The following is a 24384-nucleotide window of genomic DNA, read 5'->3' as shown; positions in this document are numbered from 1 at the left end:
CAGGCATTGGCCAGTGTCTCTTGGGGGACAGAATCACCCTGGTTGAGAACCTCTGTAGACCAGCAGTAAATCTGAGGAGCATTCTCATTTACAACATAAAGCTTGACTTTTAGAAGCCAGAGAAGGAAAGTAAGGATTGGGAGGGCTAAATCACCAAATGACGAATTTTCCTAATCCTAAATCACCAAATGACGAATTTTGATACAGTGAAAAACAGCCCAGACCAGGGGATTTCCCCTGCTGGCTTGTGGCAGGAATTCCCTTTCTGTTCCTCTTGCCCTCAGCTTTAGGACACTTCCTTTTCACCACACAGCCTGTGTCTGACTCACCTATTCTCAGGGCCATCTCTTATCTTCCGCTCTGCTCTCACCTCAGTTGCTACCAGTAACTGGACCACCATTGCTGCCTTTGCAAAAGCCGACTGCCACTGAGATTCTCCCTGCTGATGCCCCTGACCCATCACTGTGCCCCTGAATAATATGTCTTGCTGTTCTTATATTATTATTTACATCTCAGGGTTTTACCTAGAATTTTATGGCCCATGTAGGAAAAAGTGAGGAGTAGTTTCATATCTTATTGATTCAAGTCCTCAGTGTGACTTTTTCTAATAAAAGCCATGATATATAAGGCGATACAGGTTCTGTAGTACTCTTATTACATCCCAGCCTTAGGCTAGCCTTGGATGCCAGTTGCTATCTGTGACACTGGTTCTAGAGGGCTGCATTCCAAATTTCAAGCAGTAAGCATAAAAGTGAACTTTTGGAACGTGACTTAAGAAGGAGCCATTTTGGCCGGCTAGAAGATGAAGTTTAATTGTCCAGCTTGTGCCTATTCCAAGTGAGTTCTTCACCAAAGTCACAAGGAGACTCTCAAGGAGGCAGCTTAGACTCCCCCTTCCACTGGGACTTCCCACCCTAAGTCCCAGACTTGTAGGGCATACAAGCTGGGCAGACAAGGTTTGCTTCTCTGATGTGGGAAAAATAGACATCTGGCAGTCTACTGGGATTCCATTTGGACATGCTGTTGTATATAATCTTTGCCAAATGGATTTAGTCTGCCAGAGTCTGCCAAAAGAGGAAAAGACAAACACCTTAATCTATGAACTAAGACACTAACTGAAGGAAATCGTAACAAAACAACTGGAATCTTAGCAGGTTCTAGAAAGAGTAAAAAAAAAAAGATACATGTTGTACAAGTATGCAATTAAACTAAGGGAAGTTTAGATTAATTAAAAGACAAGAAGAAAAACCTTGCTTTTTGTTTCTACATCAAATAAATTCTTACCTCAAGTTTGTCAAAGATTGAGATGTTTATCACTTTAGACTAGAAAGGTCCAATGGAAAAGGCTGCTACTCCAAGACTTGAAAGAGTCTTCCAATTCTGACAAATCCTATCTAGTTCCCCAACCCCCCCCCCCTTCTCTCTACACTTGTCAAATCGCACAGATTGGTATGTTAGACTCAGTGATAAATCCGTGTAAGCTAGAATAAGAGAATGGTGGCCAGCGACTTCTTTTGGGAAGTTTCTAGATCACCTGTACTGATAATTTCCAAATTGGATTCTGGATGCTTTGGGACATTTACCAGTTTTGAGAGAAAGTATAGTTAGTGGTGGATTTAACATGTGTCTGTTTTAACCACCTGTATATTTGAGGCTTGAGATCATGACAGGAGGGATGCTTACCTTCCGTATTTGAAATTGTGTACGCTTAGAAGAGAGTTGCCTTTCTCAAATACGATTCCATGGATGCCATGATTACATGGCTTGTCTTTTGTTACAGGATCTACACAGTAGCAGTCTGTTTTCAATGTCTGTCCTTCCCTAGCCCCTAAGTTCTATGACGACAAAAACCACAGCTTTGGGAGTACCCAATTATTGTTTGTTGAATGAATAATTGAATACATGATGGGAAGAAAAAGAGTTCATCGTGAACATTTTATAAGAAAAGCGTATTTTTTAATAGAAAAATTAAATAAAGACATTTCCCAATAACGAAGTGAAAACACAACTTAAAAGAATATCATGTAGTGAAGTTTTGTTTCTTTTTTGGAAATTTGCGGCTTTTGTTTAAGAACAAAGAAATGCATTTTCTGGAGAAGGAGAACATGGCATGCCCTCCAAAATTAATCTAGTGGAACATAGGCATATAAAGTCCTCCGAACCCATAAATTTTGGCCTTACTTTATAGTAATAAACACTTCTCAGTGCCAAAGTAAATTAGGACAACGATCTGGGTAAAAGAATACTCTTTGAGTTGTAGAAGAAAGGCTTTTATTTTGTTGCCCAATTTAGAGCCGCGACCTTCATTCTAAGTGTGAAAGTGCTCTATCATTGCTGTAGACAGACCTGTTTGGCTCAGCTGAAGCTATTCCATGTGGCTCAGTCATACCAGTATAGATAGTGAGTAATAGGAATTGTTCAATATATTACACTTCCTTTGGATTGGCATTGGTAGTTCATTTGCCAGGTTGAAATCATGAGTGGAGCTGAAAATTGAGGGCAAATAATTGCTGGGTAGCTTGGATTTCTTCAAAGCAAGCATCTTTTTATATTGCTACTCTGTATATGTTTTCAAAAGCATTGGTGTTGAGTCAGACTCACTGGATTGAAAAAAAGCATTTTCAGTCCTTGGTGTGAGGTAATGGATAAGTTCCTTAAACTTGAGGCCTTAAGTCCTCTGTAAGGGAGGTAATGTTAGTGCCTGCCTCATAAAGGATTTAATGAGAAGATACACATAAATCACGGAGCACTTTGCCAGAACACAAGGATTCAGTAAATGTTGATTATTTTTATCATTCTGTGTGATGATTGTTTCAGACTCCATTACTATTTCTAGGTCGTTCATTTTCTTCGTGTTTTCAGTAGTAAGCTCAAACTTTTAAGCTTCCTTTTTATGGAAATCAGAGCAGTCTAAACAGAGTCTAGGCTGCCAGCTCTCTGCTACATCCATAAAGAAATGAGATAATGCTTGGTGTAGATGTGTGTGTCTAAATATGAGAGCCACAATCCTAAGTCTTGCCAGACTGAGGGCAGGTGGACCCGCTCTTGGCCGGGAGTCAGATCCTATTACCAGACCTTACTTATTTCAGGCCTGATAAAGATACTTCCTCTGGGTGATTTTTTTCCCCCTTACTTAAAACATAAAGACAAAGGGAGTTGGAAAACTTAAAAAAGAGTACGAAAGAACCTCTCATTTTTATATTCTCCAGAAACCAATTTGATAAATCTTTTTTTTTTTTTTTAAGTTCTAAAGCAGCACTTTTCCTTCAATTTTTCACCACAAAAATAAAACTGGGTTTTCAGTTATAACCCTACAACACAAACCATTACACTGTAAAACTCCATTTTTTTACTCGGTATAATTTCTTGTTTACTCTTTTCAATACAGGTATTTCCTTATTAGGAGACAAGGGGTGAAAGCCACTGTGGCACATGATATCAGCCTGAGCAGAAGGAGTTAGTTACTAGGTGCTAAGTGTGTGAGAGGTCAGTGGAATCTTTAGGGTACCTCTTCAGGAATTTTCTTAGTACACTCACTAATAACGTGTAATTACCAGGCTTAGGAATTGCCTCCTATCAAGATGGCTGAATCAAACGTTTAAAAGTTTCTGAAACAGGCTAGTTTGTTTCTCTTCTTTGTGTTGAGCAATTTCTTTAATCTTGCAGAATTTAAATTCGGTTTTGATATTTGCCACTGGAAGTTCTTATGGCATTGCTTTAAAATTTGCTTTCAAATAAGAGATTGAAATGGATGATCTATACAATTTTGTTCAGCTGGCAAATTCTACGATCAAAATCTACCTTTGCCTTGTAGAAGTTTTAGGATTTCTCCAGTGTTGTATGGTTTTACTGGTTGTTCTTTGTCTCCCCAAATCAATAAAGCAGCATCAGTAGTTAGTTAATTGTTGAGAATCTGAAATTTTCCTTTTTTTTTTTTTTTCAACGTTTATTTATTTTGGGGACAGAGAGAGACAGAGCATGAACGGGGGAGGGGTAGAGAGAGAGGGAGACACAGAATCGGAAACAGGCTCCAGGCTCTGAGCCATCAGCCCAGAGCCCGACGCGGGGCTCGAACTCCCGGACCGCGAGATCGTGACCTGGCTGAAGTCGGTCGCTTAACCGACTGCGCCACCCAGGCGCCCCTGAAATTTTCCTTTTTTAAAAAGGAAAGAGAGACAGAGCATGAGCGGGAGAGGGGCAGAGAGAGAGAGAGGGAGACGCAGAACCCAAAGCAGGTTCCAGGCTCTGAGCTGTCAGCACAGAGCCCCATGTGGGGCTTGAATTCACGACCTTAAGAGCATGACCTGAGCTGAAGTCGGACGCTTAACCAACTGAGCCAGCCACTAGCCCTGAAATTTTACTTTAACTCAGTGAAGTCTTAATTATGTCTCTCCACTGTGGCCAACATTTAATCCAGTCAAATATTGTTAGGATGGATACCCTTTCCCCCCCCCAGGGCCATAGCTATTAAAGGTCTCTCAACTTGGAAAATTAAACATGCTCACATATTTTACATTTTTATAGTAAACAAACTAGAACCAATAATCCTAATGGCTTTCTAGCTTCTACATTGCCTATCTCAAGTGCATCACAGTTTTGGCCACCTGCTTTAGAAAGGAATATCAGTGACCTCTTAATTCTGAAATTCAGTGAAACCTTTAGTCTTATTGGATCTATTGTTGATTTGTACTTGACTATGTTTATCATTTAATGTTTTCTCTGCTTGGCCTTGTGACACTGTGACCTGTTACCCTACCCTGTTACCCTGTTCCCAGCCCCTTCTCACATTCCCTGTCTTTGTGGCTTTTCCCAAAGTGCAGCCATGGGCCTCTTCTCTCGGCAGCTTCCCAAACCGTGTGCCTGTTGTTTTAAGTATCACTCTAAATGCTGATACTTCTAATGGCCTTCCAGACTGGGTTTTCAGCCCAGGTATCCTGTGGCTTCTATATCTATGTGTCTGCTTGGACAATTTCTACTTAAATGTTTCTAAGGGCATCTCAAATCTAGTTTGTTCTAAAACTGAATATGCTCTGTTTCCTCTCAAACTTGTTTTTCTCCTTGTCTAGGTTGGCAAGCTTCTGCTGATTACTCCAGATCCATTTCAAGTATATATCCACCCTCAGCCCTTTCTTGACACTCACCCCTTGCTGGGGCCCTATTGTAATTTAAGCTACAGCACTTTTCATCCTGTGTGTAAATCAGGTATTCACTGAGGTCAGAAAACACATATGTGTACCTTCTGATAGTAAATGATTGTTGAGGGGCATCTGGCTGACCCAGTAGGTAGAGCATGCAACTCTTGATCTCGGCATTGTAAGTTCAAGCCCCACGTTGGGGGGTAGAGATCACTTAAAGATAAAAATCTTTTTTTCAAAAAAGATTGTTGACTATGTCAACAGATGGCAGAAATAGTAAATTATAGATAACTGAGAAACGAAGCAAAATCTTTATTTCACCAGGCAGAAAAGTTTGTAAGTGGTTAGATATTAAAAAGGTATTTTTAATAGTTTTATAAAAAGTGAAACCATCAGCTGTGTTGATTAGGTGTAGGCCCGGGGACTTGAGAGGGTAAAAGTAGCTTCTATTTCCTTCCTAGACTCATGGTTCACTTGGTTCTTGGACTTTGTTTGAATGGAGACTCATTCATGGAATTGCGACAGCAAGTGGTTTTTCCAGTGACTTTCCCAGCTATTTCAAAAAGCATCTAAATGCACAGAGCAGAACTCAGCTATCTGCTTGGGAGAATATTTAGGTGCAATTATGTCCTATATACCATTCCTCCCAGGTATTCTACATTCCCAAATGGGGCTATGTGGGTCAAGATAAGGGAATGATGTGGCTTCTGTTTACTTAAGTAGGAAGTAGTGAAAAATCATGACTTCATTTATAGAGATAACCCCTGCTCCACCTTTCTCTCCCTCCCCGCTACACACAGATAAGATTGTATATCTGGGTGTGCCAGTCATACCCATTTACAATGATCTCTAAGCCATTAATATTAAGTTCATTCTTTGGTAATGGTACTGGTAACTTCATCACATTGCACAGAAGGAACATTAGAAAAAATTAAACAAAACTTTTTTTTTGACATTTATTTATTACTGAGAGGCAGAGAGACACAGAGCATGAGCAGGGGAGGGGCCAAGAGATGGAGAGACACAGAATCCGAGGCAGGCTCCTGGCTCCGAGCTGTCAGCACAGATCCTGACGCGGCGCTCGAACTCACAGACCGCAAGATCATGACCTGAGCTGAAATCGGGATGCTTAACCGGCTGAGCCACCCAGGCGCCCCAACATTAGAAAAAATTTATTATTGGAATCCTTATTTTGTTGGGAAGTAGCTTCTAACTAAATGGAGCAGGCACTCAGATACTATGTATAAATCCATGTTAACTTTAAAAATAAGTCTTAGCAGTGAAGACTGATCTATGACTGTCTTACATTTAAGGTTAAGTTCCCTGCACGAGGATGCTGGAGCATTTCAGAATTATGTAACTGTTTCCCTTTTGGCATTCATAAAAACAAGAAGCATGTTTCCAGAGGTCATCCCACATTGAGCAAAAATTTTAAATACATGAATAAAAATTCCATGTGGCTTTTTTAACACTAGAAACTTCACATAGATTTGTAATTTTGATGTATTTTGTAGTCTTATACTGGTTTGGTAGTCTTTTATCAGGAACAACAAACAAAACATCCTGTTTTTATAATATCCAGCATAAATCCCAGTGGAGTTATTACAGAAATAGCTAAGGTTCTTCCTATATCAGTTAGCAGCTTTTTTATTTCCATTATTTAATGTTTCTCTTCTCTTAGAAGTGTGACTAAAACAAAATCGATTTGTGTCTTCAGGCACTGAAGTCCTGCTAAGTGTTAATTGTCCAGGGTTTTTATAAAGGGCTTGAAGATAACAAGAGAAAATGTAGGGCCTGACCCACGGCGCTAGGGCAAAGGTGACCATTTTAAATTGCAAATATTTGTAAAACTCTTCTTTTCTTCCTTGTCATGGTTTCCTCTTTTTGAAACTTACCAGGATTACTTTGAGTGTTTGCTTATGTGAAAATATGTGAAAATTGAATAGAAAAGATACTTTCAAAGGGTTGTGATATGGTTTAAGGATGGTGAAACAGCCAGAATGATGATTCAGAAGCTGAAATTAGCTCTACATTTTGTGCAATCAAGTAAAACTCTGTACCTTGGCCTTCCCCACACTGGATTAGCAAGGAGCTGGAAGCTGTTCCACCCCCAGCATGCCACTGTGGATGACACGTGGGGCCATGACAAACTGCTGCCTAATCGGGGCATGTGCTGCTGACAGGATAACCCTGAGGTACAGGGTGGATTAGAGTTGAGTGATCTCAACTCATATTCATTTCCTCTGAAAGGAAAACTCACAAGGTCCTCTCTGTTCTAATGAGCATTTATGCAGTGAGGATTCTCATGATGGTGCCCGTCACTCCAGTGGCCATGTTTGCCTTTGATGCTTGCTTCCCTGATGGGGCTCCAGGACATTGATAGCATTTATCCTGGGCTTTAGGAATCTCATTTTAAGACCATGGAAGGGAGAATGATTGGTTGCTTTTTCTTTTACTCTCTCACAGATTTTTTTTTTTTCCTAAGTTGGTTTCCTGTAGGTTTTGGTGCAGAAAGCTCTACCACAAAGTGAGGATAGAAGATGATCCTTGAATTCATTCCGTTTCTGTTGAGCAAGTGGTAAACTTTTCCAGGTACAGCCTCTCAGGTCCAAGAGCTGAGTCATCTTTGTGACTGGGAGTTTGATGCTTCTCACCTTCAGTTCTTGTTGCCCAAAATGAGGCGATAATGCTTTGTCCTGTCAACTAAACAAAACTGTCAGGTTATCATTAACATGGGTCTCCACTCTAATTAAACAGAACTGATGGGAACTATCTGGGAGGATCTTAGCAATGGAGCAGTGATGTTTGCATTTAAATGATCTTAATTACCCCTTAGACTTCATGCCCTAATAAGATGAACGGGAGAATGTCACATCTCACTTAGCTGTATTGTTTTAGACAGTGGCTGCAGGCTGAAAAGGACCAGAGTGCATTAACTTGCACTGTGGTGTCTGCTTTTGGAGACAGAAGGTTTGGGAATGTATCTTCTTTCCCTTTCTTTCTTTCTTTCTTTCTTTCTTTCTTTCTTTCTTTCTTTCTTTCTTTCCTTCCTTCTTTCTTTCAAGGAAATTAAATCACAGCCCTGACAGGAGAGGGTGAAATCTCTGAGCAGACCTCCCCAGTGCTTGGAATTCACAGACTTCTACCACGTCCCAGTTTGCTATTGTCCTAAGGCAACACACTCCCCTGCTGCTCTTTGCGTCTTTGGCTGCTGGCCAGCCTCCCGGGGCCTCCAGCTTTGATGTGAGGAGCAGACTGTCCTCAGGCCAGGCTGTTGTTGCCCTGGCCTGGGCTTTACTCACCCAGAATGCCAGGAGGGATGTCCTGTCTCACAGTATACACTTCAACAGCTCTCGTCATCGTCACCGTCACAGTCACCGTCACTCCCAGGGCAGAGGGAGCCTGCCTTTGTGTCATCCACAAGTGGCTGCCTCCAGCTGCTCAGCTTTGCTTTGCTGGCTTTGGTGCTCCTGGTTGGTGGTGGGGGTGGAGGACTCTCGGCCTGGGGAAGACACCGGCTCTGCCAGGTCGGCTGTCAGACTGCAGGGCCTCCTTGGCAGGGCTCAGGGGAACCGACCAGGCAAGTTGAACAGCTTCCTCTGGGGACGTTGCATCGACCTTCATTTGATCTAGGCCTGGCAGCCTGGTTAGTGAGGACGTAAATTCTGGCTGAGGAAGTCTTTCTTAACTGAACCTGTTTCCCACCATGGTTCCAGGCTTGCAGTTAGAGGTCTGTGCTGTTGTAAATTTAACTCCTGTGACTTCTGGTAGTATCTGTTGCTAATTCTAAAAGCAGGTGTACACATAAACACAGAAGACTATAATGATACATACCAAAGAAGTAAAAATGGCGTTATGCCTTAAAACTAATGAAAAGGCTAGATCCAGGTGGGAGAGAGAGAGAGAGAGAGAGAGAGAGAAGGAATTTATCATTGATGAACTGTCTTCTGAAGGGCCAATTCAATTCAAATAGAAACTGCCTCAGAAAACTGAAAGCAGACCATATCTTGTTCTAGTTTAGTGCACTGTATCTTTATAGGGTTAGTAACAGCATTTCCCACAGAAGGGGTTTCTTGCTTCTATTCTAGTAAAACCCATTCCCCAAATACGTCTCTTTCCCAACCGTTATTTATTTTTTTTTTCTTTATATGAAGTTTTACAAAGTCGCAAGGTTGGTTGGTTTGTTGTTTTCCCTAATGAGAACACATTACATTTTTGGCAGTCAAGTATGAAAACGATTATTAGCTCTTTTTTGCAGGAGTTGGGGAATGCAGCCTGCATGATGCCATGACCTAGTTAGGGGAGGACACCTGAAAACGTTCAGAGTAGAAAGAGGAAGACGTTTGTAGAAGACAAACTTCACGGTCTTTTTAGGGCATGAGTGTTGGCATTCTGTTTAGTGTTTTGCAAGGCATTCATGAATAATGACTTAGTGTGTTCGTGGTAATATCTTGTTCTGGTTGGTAAAGAGTGCTTGTATGTGTGTGTGTATTAGAGTGGGCATATAGGTAAGTCCATTGGTTCATCCTGATACTAGAGCCTTATTTAGCACAGCTATAGTGATGCATTTAACATCACTTTAACATTCAAGTCTAGATACTTTGAAATTGCAGACTTTTGCCATAATCCATTCCTAAATTACATCTTCCAGCAAACACAGGGAGGTTTTGGAGGCAGGAACCGGTAAGGGAGAGGGGTGCTGGTAAACCAGAGTTATGGCATTTCACATCAATAGGAAATGCAATATTTGCCAGTATTCCATATGTCATTTCTCACTGCTTACAATAAAGTGACGTTGGTAGTTCCAAAGATGGAACTGGAGGTCAGTAAGATTGTTGACCTGTCCTGGGAATGCTAGAATGTACCGTTTCTCCTTCAAACACTTCCCTTCCCTCCTGCAGGTTATAGGTACCGCCTCTCCCTATAATTTCTTTTTCAGTAAATAAAGTTTAGAGATTGAGTTTTCAAGTTTATAGTGACCTTTGCAATCTTCTGGTTTCTTTCTTTCTTTCTTTCTTTCTTTTCTGTTAAATCCACTGGACAATATATCGAACATATTGTAGGTTGACAGGAAAAACACTTTCTAAGGAGATTTAAAAACCAACTAAAGTATAATTCATTAATAATTTCATTCTGTTTCTGGATGTGTTTTCTCTCCCATTGTCAGCCAGTGTGGGAGGAAAGGGAAGAATAATGCCAGAGCTGAGGGTGTGTGTGGGTATGTGCCATCTAAAAGTATTTTATAGAAGAAAAAAAGTGTTTATTTTTATAATAAAAGTAAAATTCAGTGCTCCAAATCACAGAAGTCTCTTAATTCTATTGTAGTGAAAAGTTATATTCCAGTGCTTTTAAAATTGTTAATCATTAGAGACATATGTTAATCAAAAGCATACATATGCATACATATGCATAAATATATATACAAAAATGGTAATTTTGTGCTACCAGGCTTAAGCCTAAAATGTCATTAATAATACTGTTGCTGTTGCCAGTGGAGAAAATTTGCATAAGATTAAGGCACATGTACCCATTTCTTTATTCCCTGGAATAGCATTTTAATTCCCAAACTTACAAAAAAAATTTTTTTTTTTGAGAGAGAGAGAGAGAGAGAGAGAGAGAGAGAGAGACAGTGTGAGTGGGGGAGGGGGCAGAGGGAGAGAAAGAGAGACAGAGAGAATCTTAAGCAGGCTTCACACTCAGCATGGAGCCAGGTGCAAGGCTCGATCCCATGACCCTGATGCAATGACCTGAGCCGAAATTAAAGGTTGGACACTCAACCCACTGAGCCACCCAGGCGCCCCAAACTTACAAATTTTAAACAAAGTCAGAAGTTCCCTTCACCTAGTTAGAAGTGAATTCAGGTTAAAATTTCAAATGATAATAGCTGCATCTACAAAGCAGGTGCACTACAAAGCAGTTTTCTCTTTTTGGAACTCTCAGTGTCCCTTCCAACATTGCCTCTTCTGGTCCCCTGCTCTCTCCCTGTCACCACCACCCTGAACCTGGGGCTTGATCAAATCCAGCCTGATCTGGGAAGCCATTTGCCACTCTTCTAACCCCTACAGAACTCTTCCTGTTCTCAACTTCTGTTATACTTGGAATCATTACCACACATTTTAACATTCAGCACTTAATTTTTCAAAATAATTTTTCATTGTTGACTCAGGGCTTTGTTATTGTGTACTTTGTTATTTCTTAAACAGCTAGAACAATGGTAGATACCTTGCAAATGTGCTTTTATTTTTTTTAAGTTTTAATTTTTTTAAAGTTTATTTATTTTGAGAAAGAGAAAGAGAGAGAGCATGCAAGCAAGCATGGGAGAGAGGCAGAGAGAGAGGGGGAGAGAGAATCTCAGGTAGGCTCTATGCTATCAGTGTGGAGCCTGATGTTGGGCTCGATCCCACGAACCCTAAGATCATGACCTGAGCTGAAACCAGGAGTTGGTCTCTTTACCGACTGAGCCACCCAGGCACTCCACCTTGTAAATGTTCTTAATTGATTGTTATTTCTTTTGTGTGGCTGTTGGTAAACGGTTATTACAGACTAGAACCGCTCTTCTGAAAATGTGGACCTCAGACCAGCACATGAGCGTCACCAGAGAACTCCCAAAAGTTGGACCCCATCCAGACCAATAGAATCAGAATTCACATTTTAACAAACTTCCCTGGTGACTCATAAGCATGTTAAAATTTTAAAAGCATTGTTGAGGGGCGCCTGGGTGGCTGAGTCGGTTAAGCATCTGACTTTGGCTCAGGTCATGATCTCAGGGTTTGTGGGTTCGAGCCCCACATCAGCTCTGTGTTGACAGCTTAGAGGCCTGAAGCCTGCTTTGGATTCTGTGTCTCCCTCTCTCTCTGCCCCTCCCCCGCTTTCATTGTCTCTCTCTCTCCCTCTCTCTCTCTCTCTTTCAAAATAAATAATAAAACATTAAAAAAAAAAAAGCATTGTAGAGGAAGGTTTCTCTTCCTGGGAGGGGTAGAGACCCCAGGAACCTTCAACTCTCCCTTTTGTCAGTGTTGTATTGTGGTCATTTAGTATCTGGCTGTATTAGGGTGAAACTGTCTGTTCTTACAATAACAATGAGGATGGAAATTTATTCTTTATAGAAACTGCAACCTTTAAAAGTGACCAGAGTATTAAGACTGTATTTATATTCTGATTCAAGACAACTTTAGATCCAAATCATTAAAATCCCTTTACCTGGCTTCTTTCAAAATTCTCCTACTGAAGAGCAAAAAGTATATGATTTCCTTTTCCTTAGTTACCTTTTTTTTTTTTTTCTTTTTACACTTGAAGTGCTTACACCCACTCAGCTTGCTATTTTGAACTCTGGGAAAGAAAATTTGTGGGCATCTTGCAGTCTTTCAGGAAACAAGGCTTAGATTAAATATTTGCCACATTTTCTATGTGTTTCTTTCTTCAGGAAATTGGAGGAGCACATCACTCATGCTTTCAGTCAACCTGACACATAGTATGACGTTCACAGTGTGGATGGAAAATAGCTTCTGTCCTTATTTGCCTACCTTCGCACAGATATTCCTGGTGTTTCCCCTCCCATTCTTCTATTTGTCTTTCCTTCCTTTTCACTATGGTGTCTAGAATTCTTCAGGTACTCATACATTTTATAAAATACAAGATTCCTTGAGAGTCCCCAGGTTTGGTATATCAAAGAGGATGAATAACACTTGGACATCATTAAACGTTCAACAATATGTAGAGTATTCTTAGTCAAATTTGAGTTTAAAAGATTAATATAATTTAAGTTAGGTGCAGTTCATTGTTGGTTTTGCTTTACCTTTGAACCTAGTTCACAGCAGAAATGAGAGACATTGGGATCGGAGATAGAGGAACATACTAGGTATCTCAGCCCTTCAGCTATGTTTTAAATGAATTCAGGGCTGCGTCTTGTGGATATACCAAGAAAATAATATGATTGGAATATGATTGGGGTGGTTGTGTCGTTTATACACAGTGTAATCTCATCTTTGTTGAGGCAATTAAGATGTTTTATTTAAGCTAGAACTTACAACACTTTTCTGTTTAATCAGCGTTTGCCTACTTGTAAAGAATATTATTCAGAGGATCTGGTGACACAATTCAGTTGCTGGACTTGAGGAATTCAGTGTTTCCAAGCAAGTGAAATGGAAATGAGGAAAGACACAGAACCAAGAGTCTTTTAGAATGCAAATGATTATTGAATGTGAAAAATGTAATAAACATAGAAATGCACCATAATACACTGTTTTTGACATGGCAAAACAAAATATTGAAAGGATGCCTATATAGATGATTCAACACAATTCTATTCAAACTTTTAATGGGATTTTTTTGGGTATGGCTGAATGTGGAGGGCAAATATTACACTTAATCAAATAATATAATCAGGGAAAAAAGGGTAAGAGTTTTGCAAGTATATGTGTGCACTTAAGGAAATATCAAGGAGCATTTGAAAAAAAGAGAGCAAAAATAGAAATCTTGCCCTACTGTAGATTCAAATAGACTGTAAAACAACAACAGTAATTAAAACCGCCCAACACATTAACAGCAAGTTCATAAGGTAATGTCACTCACATTATATGTACTCAGTCTGAACAAAGGTTCCAATTTAAATATGTAGATCAGTGTAACAAAATGGGAAGCCCATCATGGATCCATTATGAGACAATACAGAGTTAAAATATAACATAGCAAGCTTGGTAAATAGTACTGTGGATAACTTGGAGTTTGTCAAAAATATTTGAGTATGTACTTCCTGCTGTGGATCCAAATTCATGCCAGATATATTAAATGGTTAAAGATCTAAAAATAAATAAACTTACAGAACAGTTTGTAGAAAAGTTAATATATGCATCATATTAAAGGGTCATTTAAATTCACAGGAAAAAATAGGACCAAAAAGTAGTCAAATTATATGAATAGAGATAATTTTTACATTAAAAATGAGAGACAATGAAATTATTTTTAAATGAGAGAATGATTACAGTCACCATTAACATAAAAAGGCAACCCGAAAGTGCCATTTTACATTAAATAAACCACCGGAAAATTTAGTCATATAAAAACATGAGGTTTGGTGGAAATGCAATGTTCAGATATCGTTGGTAGTTTTGTAGGTGATTTCAGTCTCTTGGAATCAACATGGCTATAAATGTGAAGTCCATAAAAATACTCATACTCTTTGATTTAATAATATTATTTCTGTTACTATTTTAAGGATGAGTAGTATCTCTAGTGTTAAAAATAAACAAGAACATCTTTAATGTTCCTGCATATAGGAATGGTTAAGGAAATGACTAAGTGTGCTGACTATGAAATATTATGTGGCTACTAAAAATGAAAACTATATGAATTACATGAAAATGTAGAACATGTGTATCAAATAATAAATGAAAAAAAGTTAGAATGCATTGTTGTTATATGTGTGTTATGAGAACATCTATGTGAAAATATGCTTATAGGGACAAATAAATACCAGATTAAAATTTTAAAAAATGAAAATAATTATGTTTGGGTGATGGGATTAAGAGGGTTGTTGTTGTTTTTTGTTGTTGTTGTTGTTATAAATGTCTTCCATGTCATTATGTATTTCTAAAGAAAAATAATATAAATGACTAAGTAGGGCAGCTGTACTAACTCTGGCTGTTAGGGCACTGCTTCCCAAATGTTATTTTGGAACTCTGCCAAAATATGCCAAGAGGTTTTGGGTCTCTAACAGTTCAGTTATTCTGTTTCTTTATTCTCCATGGCCAGGTTTTTACTAGATTTACAAAGAAGCACGTTACTTCTAACTGTGATGCAGAGGGTGGTGTGGAGCCTGTGGTATTTGCTGACCTGTTCCCACTCACTTTGCACTCGTGGCCTTCTGCATTTCCTTCTCATCCTAAACTGGGAAGCATCTTTAGTATCATTGGTGCTCAGAGAAGCTCAATGATGTAAAGGGAAAATAGTGGAATAGTAGTCAGGAAATCTGCCTTCTAGTTGCATGACCTTGGGCAAATGACTGTGACCTTCTGAGTCTCAGTCTCATCATCAATAGAAGGAGGGTGTTTGATGACCTCCTCTGGACCTGGATTAAGGATATGTCCAGAGGTATAAAGACATCAAAGTTCCCAACCTTATTCCAGGGTGCCAAGTGCTACTAAAACGACACGTTTACTACGTCCATTGTTGCAGCAGCATGGATGGTGAAAGCACTCTCGGAGTGGTCTGGTCAACTCACAGAGCATGATTCCTCTATACTACATGGGATAAATCATTAAGCTAGAGAAAGTCACTTAGGTTCAGCATTGTGGCCACATCTGATTTATTATATATAAATATAGACCAATCGGTAACAAGCATGATCAACTATTAGCTAATGACAAATTACTCAATTGTTTAGACTACATAACTGACTGTACTACACAGTTTCAGATGCATTTAGATTTTCTGATGAAGCCAAAATACCACAGACTGAGGTGTTTTGTTTTGTTTTTTTTCCTTTTTCCTAATGTGTTGAGGCAGGCAATAAGAACAAATTGAAGGTAAGAAGGTTTAGATTCAACTGCTTTCATCAGATTATAAAATTATTTTAGGCTCTGCACTACTGTGTGGTATAGAAATTGTAGGGAACTTATTGTGGTATCTTAGGTGTCATTGCTCATTTCTAAGGAAATCAACATTTCTAAAGAATGTTGTATTGTGGTTTGTACACATGAGGCTCACCTGTTATGCAGGCAACAGATCTGTATCTTCTGTGCTAATTAGGAACAGTCATTCATCTGAATCATCCATACAGATGACTAATATATTTTGTACTTAACTGCTTGTGAGGTTTGATATGAGGTACCATACATTAGTAATATCAACACTGAAATATTACTAAGTAATTTGAAATCACAGACCACTCCAATAAGCATAGTTAGATTAAAACGACAACATACTTGCTGTACTATAGATGTAAGACCTTTTGAGATACTGGCTTAATGACTGGCCACGCTCAAGTCATTTAAGTCCCTTTATGGGGCAAGAACTACATGTTAAGAAAACAGTACGCTAAGAAATAAACAAGCACGGAAAGGTGATGGTAGATCTAAACTTTGGTACAGGTCAATTTCACTCATGTTGACAAATCAGCGAGAAAAGGATTCCTAAGAATCTTCAAGTCATTTTGCATCGTGAGGGGAAGTGCCCTCACGCTTTCTTGGAAAATGACTAACATAAGGCTATAAGTTGCTAAACAGTGTCTTAGCCCAAAGCCATCATGGCAAGAATTCAGAGGTGACACTATAAAGCCATCTTCTGAACATTATTTGAAACAGCCTTTGCAACTTCCATAAAGGCCTAGAAAGTACAAAAATATTTTCACAGCTCTAGATATTCAAGTGTGAGAAATGTGTGTGTTGTACCATTTGCAGCTCCTTTAGGTGCTTACATTTGTTGATCCAGGATAATTTAAAATAACCAAACCGTTTGACTTTTATCTTGTCATATTTATGGCAAGAACCCTAGCATAATAATCAAGACTGTTTGTCTCTGTGAATGAAGAAGTCTTTTGAGATCATATCCATCTCAATTTTCTAGATAATTATTTCTTGAACAGCAGTAAGTCTAGAATCTAGACATTGGATTGTCTTGGAAGTGAAAATGTATTTCCAGTGATTGCTGTGGATTTCTACTTAGTATGTATAATTATTGCTGTTTGTCTTCTCCACTGTTAGGAATGTTTTTGGTTTGTTCTGGGTTAGGTTTATTTTTGAACATCTATCTTCTAATAGTGGATAGCAAATCTGTATCAACCTTTATTAAATACTGAGATGAGCTAAATTAATTTCACTAATAGGTGTGGTGGGATTAGTGGAGTGGCAATATGTAGCTAATTCCACATTGCATAATAAAAAATCATGTGCTTATGGCTTTGGAATAGGTTTTTGAATTTTCACGTGGATATGGTTGGATTTGATGTTCTGGGACTTTAAAACATATTAAATCTATCTTGGGGAGACTTGATTCGGGAGTAGCTGGACGCTGTCCAATTTTGTAATCTCACTCTTCTGCTCAGCCTTCCAGCATCCCATTTATTTTAGGCTCTCATCAGTTGAGATATAGCTTGCTTTCTCTCAAACTTACTCTTGGAACTGAAATAGTAGTTTAATATTCGGGCTTCAGAAAAGGTGTGCCTACCAGTAAAGAAAATGGAATTAAATGATATTATTTATAAACCATAAGCTGTTTATGGGTCTTTAGGAGAATAAACACTCTCTGTGGGAGACAAGGTATAACCTTCGAAGAATGATTTGGAAATTCATGCATGCCAGTGCATTCTCTCCAAATGATCTATCTAGGTATTAGTTTATATTCCTCAATAGAGATTATGTGTAACTGGAGTTTAACTGTTTTAAGGAATAGCAGCCTACGCATTTTAATTGCATCAGTAAATTAATAAGAATCAATGAGCCAAATCCCAAAGCAATCGGTTGCCATCTAATTTTACATATCCTAACTTGCGTTATATAGTCATTGTTTCTGTGTGTCAATCAGCACTGACAATAAAGTCTCTGCTCTCACATTTATGGTGTTATTTTATTGTTTTCTCTATGCTTGAATATTCATTTTATCCAAAACTGGTAAATTTCAGTTGGCAGATGCTTTTGTTGTTTTATACTTTTAAGCAGTACAGTAACTTGGGAGAGGATTTAACAATAATCTTGATCTGATTTCTGTGTTCTTAATGTATTGATCCTATGCTACTCTGGCTTAAACATTATTTGTTTTTCTTTTTGTTCTCCTTTCCTCGTTAGGTGGAGTCTTTGAATTTTTAAAAAGACAATGGTAATCAGATTGACTTGAAAAATTAAGTGAATTGACTTGGTTGGAACACTCTTACCGATTCAGTAACATTCAGCTGCTGGGTAAGTGGAGTCAAGTTCTTTTTATATGGTTTGATTTCAGAATTTTTGAAAAGATCTTTCAAGCAAAATATTAAGCTTTATGTGAAACTTAGGCAGTAATGATTTGAGGCCCTTACTACCCGTGAAAGATGTCTGGGATGCTATCTAAATGAACATGTTTGCAAGTTTTTACAATATTTCTGGAAATATCCTAGTTAGAAAGATGAGAAGATTAGAAAATGTGGTCATTTATAGCTTGGAACCATATCCTTTTATTTACTATTTTTTTTCTTATTTTTGTTTTGTTTTTAAAGTTTGTTTATTTATTTTGAGAGAGAGAGAGAGAAGGGGAGGGCAGTGAGAGAGAGGGAGAGAGGGAATCCCAGGCGGGCTCTGTGCTGACACAGAGCCCAATCTCATGAACTGTGAGATCATGACCTCACAGAGTCGGACACTGAGCCACCCGGGCACCCCATTTACTCTTTTAATAATTATTTGCTTATTAAGAATCTTGAGGTCATATAAGAATATCGGATTTTACCGTTAGTGAGGTATTTATGTATAATTTTATTATATTGCCTCAGATTCCAATCTAAAGCCTGCTGAACATTTTGAGTAAATTAGCATCTCTCCTTATGTTAAGCCATTCTCATTTTACAGAAAGTTTGATTTCTGTGATAAGAATAGAAACCTTAAAGTCTTACTCAAACCAACGTCCTCGTCGCACTGTGAATCTGTGGAAAACTCTTGAGGTGGAGAAGTCCTCACCAAGAGGAGTTTAGGCTCTTAGCAAATTACTGGTGTTGCCAAGACAGAATTTAGTGGGAACAGGACTTTGGCTACTGCTAAAATGTCAGCATAGTAAAACCTGCTCTGTCAAACAGATTTTTGGCATCAGGAGTCTAAATGATACTGATTTTAAGGTTCGGCTATTTTATTTTATTTTATTTTTTTTAATCCAGGCAAACTCATGTTTTAATTAACCCTTTGCACAGTAACAGAACATTTGGAAAAATATTTGTATTTCTAGTCCAGGTCACGAGATTTGAGGTTCTGATATTTTAAATTTTATGCTAAATTGTGTGGCTTGTTATTTAATTTTCCTCTGAATAAATGGAGGCTATGTAAAAACCTGAGGAATGATAATGAATAAGAGAGAAGAGCATCTAGCCATTTGGGGAGCAGTCTTCAAAACCAAACTAACAGTGTCTGCTTCACCTATGGGCATCTTAAGACATGCTGAGGTCACGTGGTTTTTCAGGGATACTGTTGCATAATTTATATGATGCCAACAACTGCTTTAGGGTTGTCTAAAATAATCTCCCTTGAGACAACTGCCCTGGAGCTTGATTTGTTTAGTGTGGCTTTTGCGTGTTCAACGAGTATGGAAATACCAAGCGCAGAAACCTTGGGACATCTTTTAATTTTGCCTGTAAGGCTCATGACCCAAGATTCATTTGCGACCAATAATTTCCATCGTTATGGGCACGTGAGATGCTATTCAGAAAAAGTATTTTGGATAATTAAAGGGACATAAGGCAGTTAGATGAAAAACTCATTAGGAAGAGAAGTGTTAAAAAAATTTCAAAAGCCAAACCTTAATTCTTCAACAGCTGTGATAGAGGTTAGAAAATGAAAGCTAATATTGTGCACCACTAACCTAAATGTTTTTGTCTGCCACATTTAATTTTCTATGTACTCACAAGGTTGGCCTTTACAGTTATTCCCAAAGTACCCCATGGCGTTACAGTTAAATTTCAGTTGGCGGGACCTAACCTAAGGGAGACTGTACCGATTATGTTCCGTAAGTGCTACCTGAGAATGAACGTGGTGTGGACATTGAATATAGTTGGCCTTCTCCTTATTTATTACACTGTGAGTTCTGGGAGCCTTTGCTTAAAAGTCAGCTCATTGGGGCGCCTGGGTGGCGCAGTCGGTTAAGCGTCCGACTTCAGCCAGGTCACGATCTCGTGGTCCGTGAGTTCGAGCCCCGCGTCGGGCTCTGGGCTGATGGCTCAGAGCCTGGAGCCTGTTTCCGATTCTGTGTCTCGCTCTCTCTCTGCCCCTCCCCCGTTCATGCTCTGTCTCTCTCTGTCCCAAAAATAAATAAACGTTGAAAAAAAAAAAAAAAAAAAAAGTCAGCTCATTGGAATCACTGTGTTTTAAAATAATTTTTTTTTTTTTTAGTTAAGTAAATTTATAAGATTATGTGAGGATTAAACTCCTGGCAGGTGATAGGGGCTCAATAACTAGTAGTGATTATGATGATGATTAGTAGTGGTAATGGTAGTTATAATCATTATTTAAACATAACAATACGTAACGTCTTATTAACCATGTGACTGATTCTTTAGGCTGTCATTGAGGACAAAACGCATAGAAATAAGTACGTTTTCTCAAACCAAATACTTCCTTTGGTAAGGAAACACTTCATATGAAATTGGTGTGGTTCTTTTAAGATGTCCGTGTTGTATATAACCAGCAATCTGTCCATGACTTTATCTGTGAACCTGGCCTTGTCCATTAGCCCAAGTGAGGATATGTTTTATAAATGATACATCTAAAAAATTTGCTACCCCAAATTGGTCGTAGATAGAAAACCGTTACTAAGACAAGAAAGGGAAACCCTCACCATTAGAGTGACCATTCTTTTATGACACTTTTTGTAAAATATAGTAAAAACAGATGGTTTTGTCTTTTAATCAATAATACTGCTCTTCATTCATTGCCAGTTTCTTTTGCGAAGCCAGTTCTTTTGACTGGTCTTGAAATTATTCATTTTAAAAGTAATATTAGCTAACCTATGGTCCTTTAATGATATGCTCAGATTGATATTTTTTCATTGCATTAGATATAATTATTGAAGAACTATGTAAGTGACATGTCTTCTTTAAGCTGAGGAAAGGTAAGAAGGAAGGTGAAAATTATTAATGTGTTCCATGAGTTGGGCTCTGTGCTATAGGTGCTTAATCTTTTTAAAGTGAAAATTAAGAATACCATAATCACTTGAGGAAATTGCATTTCAGAGCAGTAATTACTTAGCTGAGAGTTACATAGTTATTATAGTTAGTAATTTTGGGAGTCGGAAGTTGTTGAAATCCAAATTTAATTTACAAATAATAAAATAAATAAGTCAGTCAGAGAAGGATGGATATCGTGTTTTCACTCATATGTGGATCTTGAGAAACTAAACAGAAGACCATGGGGGATGGAGGGAGGGGAATATAGATAGAAACAGAGAGGGAGGGAGGCAAACCACAAGAGATTCTTAAATACAGAGAACAAACTGAAGGGGGGTGGGGGAAAGGGAAAATGGGTGATGGGCATTGAGGAAGGCGCTTGTTGGGATGAGCACTGGGTGTTGTATGTAAGCCAATTTGACAATAAATGATATTAAAAAAATAAAAATAAAAATAAATAAATTTAAAAAATATATATGTCATTACTTACACAAATATGGAAAATAAAAGTGAGGAAAACTTTTAATCCATTCTCTCTGGACTCATTTTAGCAGATTTTATAAAGATCTGATGAAGTTGCACGTTAGATCTACTCTGTGCTCTCTATGGGTTTGGTATAATTTTTCCTCCTGTCACGTAGAATTCAGAGTGGACCCTTGAGCTTTAGTGTGTTGTGGCCTTCAAAATGTTTCCTTTTAGGTAGGGTCATTTTTATAGCTTTTCGGACACGTACAACTCTTCCGTTTGGGTCCTTTATGTTTTAAGGTAACTGAAGAAGGTATCGGTACTTATGAATGAGTATTACCAAAATGATATGAAGCCTAGACTCAGTCCCTGTTTACACAGCCTGATGCTGCCTGCTTTGTTTTTTTGTTTTTTTTTAAGTTTATTTATTTATTTTGAGAAGGAGAGAGACAGTGCACACGGGGGAGGAGCAGAGAGAGAGGGAGACAGAGAATCCCAAGGTGACTCCGCACAGTCAGCACCGAGCCCGAAGTGGGGCTTGAACTCACAAACCCAAAGATCATGAACTGATCCGAACCAAGAGTCTGACGCTTAACTGACTGAGCTACCCAGGTGCCCCTTTCCTCCCTTGTTTTTTAGGCATCTCACTTGGCTCTACCTTCACTCATTCCCACATTCAGTACCTTACCCCTTCATTTATTCGTCGTTCAATCAACAAGCATTAATTAAGTCAGTAGTATGAACAAAGCACATTTTTTTCCCCATGAACATTTTTTAAGCATCCAAAAACTGAGGGTTGCTTCTATATCATTTCATAGTATTCTCTCCTGCCTATCCGTCTTCTTGTCTCCTTACTTTAGGTCACAGTGAAGGATGTTTATGGGTGGTAAATCTCTCATCTTTTACTCTCCACACAAAAACCTACACAATAGGATTTAGTAATTAATTAGTTTCCTTGTTTCTCTCATGACGTGAATTACCATTTGTGTAATACTGTACAGTTTACAAATGGCTTCCATGGTACATTATCTCGCTTTAGACAATAACTGCTATGTAGCTATTACTCACATTTTATTCTGTGTCTGAGGAAATGGAGGCTCAGGGGGTTACAACTAAGTGATTTGCTCAAAGTCACAGCACTAGTGAGCCATACGACCAGACTTTAACCCTAGGTCCTGCAACTCTAGATAGCATGTCACTTGCTGCCTGGTCACCAGTTTAGTTGACTACCAGTGTTCAAATATTGGAGCTTTGCTGATACAGTCACTGTGTTCTGTTCAGAATGAATCAAATACAGAAATAGAAGCTATGTTGAAGTTTTAGTGAAGAATCAGGTCTTGTAGAAAATCTTGGAGGCAGTGTACCTTTCCTTTCTTTGATCATACTAACTGTTAAATTCACCCAGTGACTCCCCTGCCCTAAGAATCTCACAAACTCCAAGCAACATCCTTAGACCTCAAGAATGGCCCTTGGAATTCTGATTCTCTTGGATAGTTTACATAAAAATTTGCTAATTGGATATTGAACAAAACCACTCACTGAGAGATCTTTAGTTTTGAACCTGATATCACATTGACTTCTCATCCATGAATTGTCCAAAGACAAATTGACTTTGTGTTTTCTGCCTCATCTCTTACTTGCATTATTGGTTATTGGTTAATTACGCTTTACCGATATCAGAATCTGGCCAATTCTTTTATTTTAGTCTTATTTATTTAGTGTATGAGCATTATTCATCTTCATGTTTTACTTCATTTCCCTCTCAATCCCCTTAATATTTTATACTTCTCTCATGTCACTTTTTGTATGTATTTTTGTGCTTTACATTAAAGTGATTTCTATGAAGTTTTTTTCTCTCACACACCGTACTATCAGCTGCTTGAAGGCAAAGGCTGTGTCTTTATTTTGTTGGTTTCCTGTTCAGCCTTGAAAATGGTGATTGAAAAAAACAGTAGATATTCAATAAATATTTGTTTAATTTAATAAAATATTCGGCTGTGGGTTTTCTTTTCAAATTCCTTTTGGGGACTGCAAATTTATAACTGGCTTTAGTCATATCAGTGAGATGAATCAGCAAGTCTGATACTTATTAACTATCCAGAGCAGAGCCATAAGAATAAATTTATGTGTATTTTAGTGATCTTTCTGAATACAAAAAAAAAAAAACTTCTCTATGTTAATGGCAACACTCTCTCCTACAAATAAAATAAAACAAAAACCCCTTTATTCCCCTGACAATGATATTTTATTGTATTTGTCTTGACCATGGGAATAAAAACAACTGACCTCTGAAAAAATCTGATGAGATAACATAAAACATGGCTTCTAAAATAGAGGCTTCCTGGGAGATACAGGTGTAAACATAGTGTGAATGTGGGGCACCATTGCTGTGGTGGTGGGAAGGCCCTGAACAGGTTTGAGTGGAAGAGAGACACAATCAGAGTTGTTGCACATGAGGAAGATGAATCCAGCTAGCTTGTGCTGGATGGTGTGGTGGGTAGAGATGGGGGGTGGGGTGCATAACAGTAAGAGTCTCTGAAAGCATTGAAGCCACTTAGGAGGTACTTACATTAATTCGTACAAGAGCTATCACCTCATGTTGTGCCCTTTATGTCTCCTCCCTCATACCACAGATGAAAGTACTTTGAGAAAACTTTAGTGAACACTTGAGCCTAGGTTCAGGGGGTTCTTTCTGCCTTCTCCAATCTCTTCCTTGGTTTCTGACTTCTCAGGTATGATTATGGTGCCCTTGTGCCTACTTGCAGCTTAAATTGTTTTTCTTAAGACCCTCCTCACTTCCACAGGTCACTGCCTCTGGTAATTATCCCTGGATTACATACCGAAGGACACCATGCCTAGACCTGTCCTTTCGAAATTTGCCAGTTGGACCCAGAGTACCTTCTGATCAGATCTTTTGCATTGGGATTTCAGGCAGGTGCGCACGGTCTGCCCTGG

The 24384-nt window shown here is 38.6% G+C and overlaps 1 protein-coding gene across 1 annotated transcript in view; it reads left to right on the top strand.

Annotated features, from left to right (window-relative positions):
• Positions 1-24384, top strand: part of HIVEP2 (HIVEP zinc finger 2) — a 203285-nt gene that overhangs the window by 94652 nt on the left and 84249 nt on the right. The window contains exon 2 of the mRNA XM_023254458.2: positions 17915-18025. The gene's annotated coding sequence lies outside the window, so the exon portion shown is untranslated. The remainder of the gene's footprint in view (positions 1-17914; positions 18026-24384) is intronic.

This window comes from Felis catus, chromosome B2 (genome assembly GCF_018350175.1).
Source record: "Felis catus isolate Fca126 chromosome B2, F.catus_Fca126_mat1.0, whole genome shotgun sequence".
In the NCBI taxonomy this organism is placed as follows: domain Eukaryota; kingdom Metazoa; phylum Chordata; class Mammalia; order Carnivora; family Felidae; genus Felis; species Felis catus.
The sequence above is the reverse complement of the archived record's forward strand: the minus strand, read 5'-3'. Positions and strand labels throughout refer to the sequence as shown.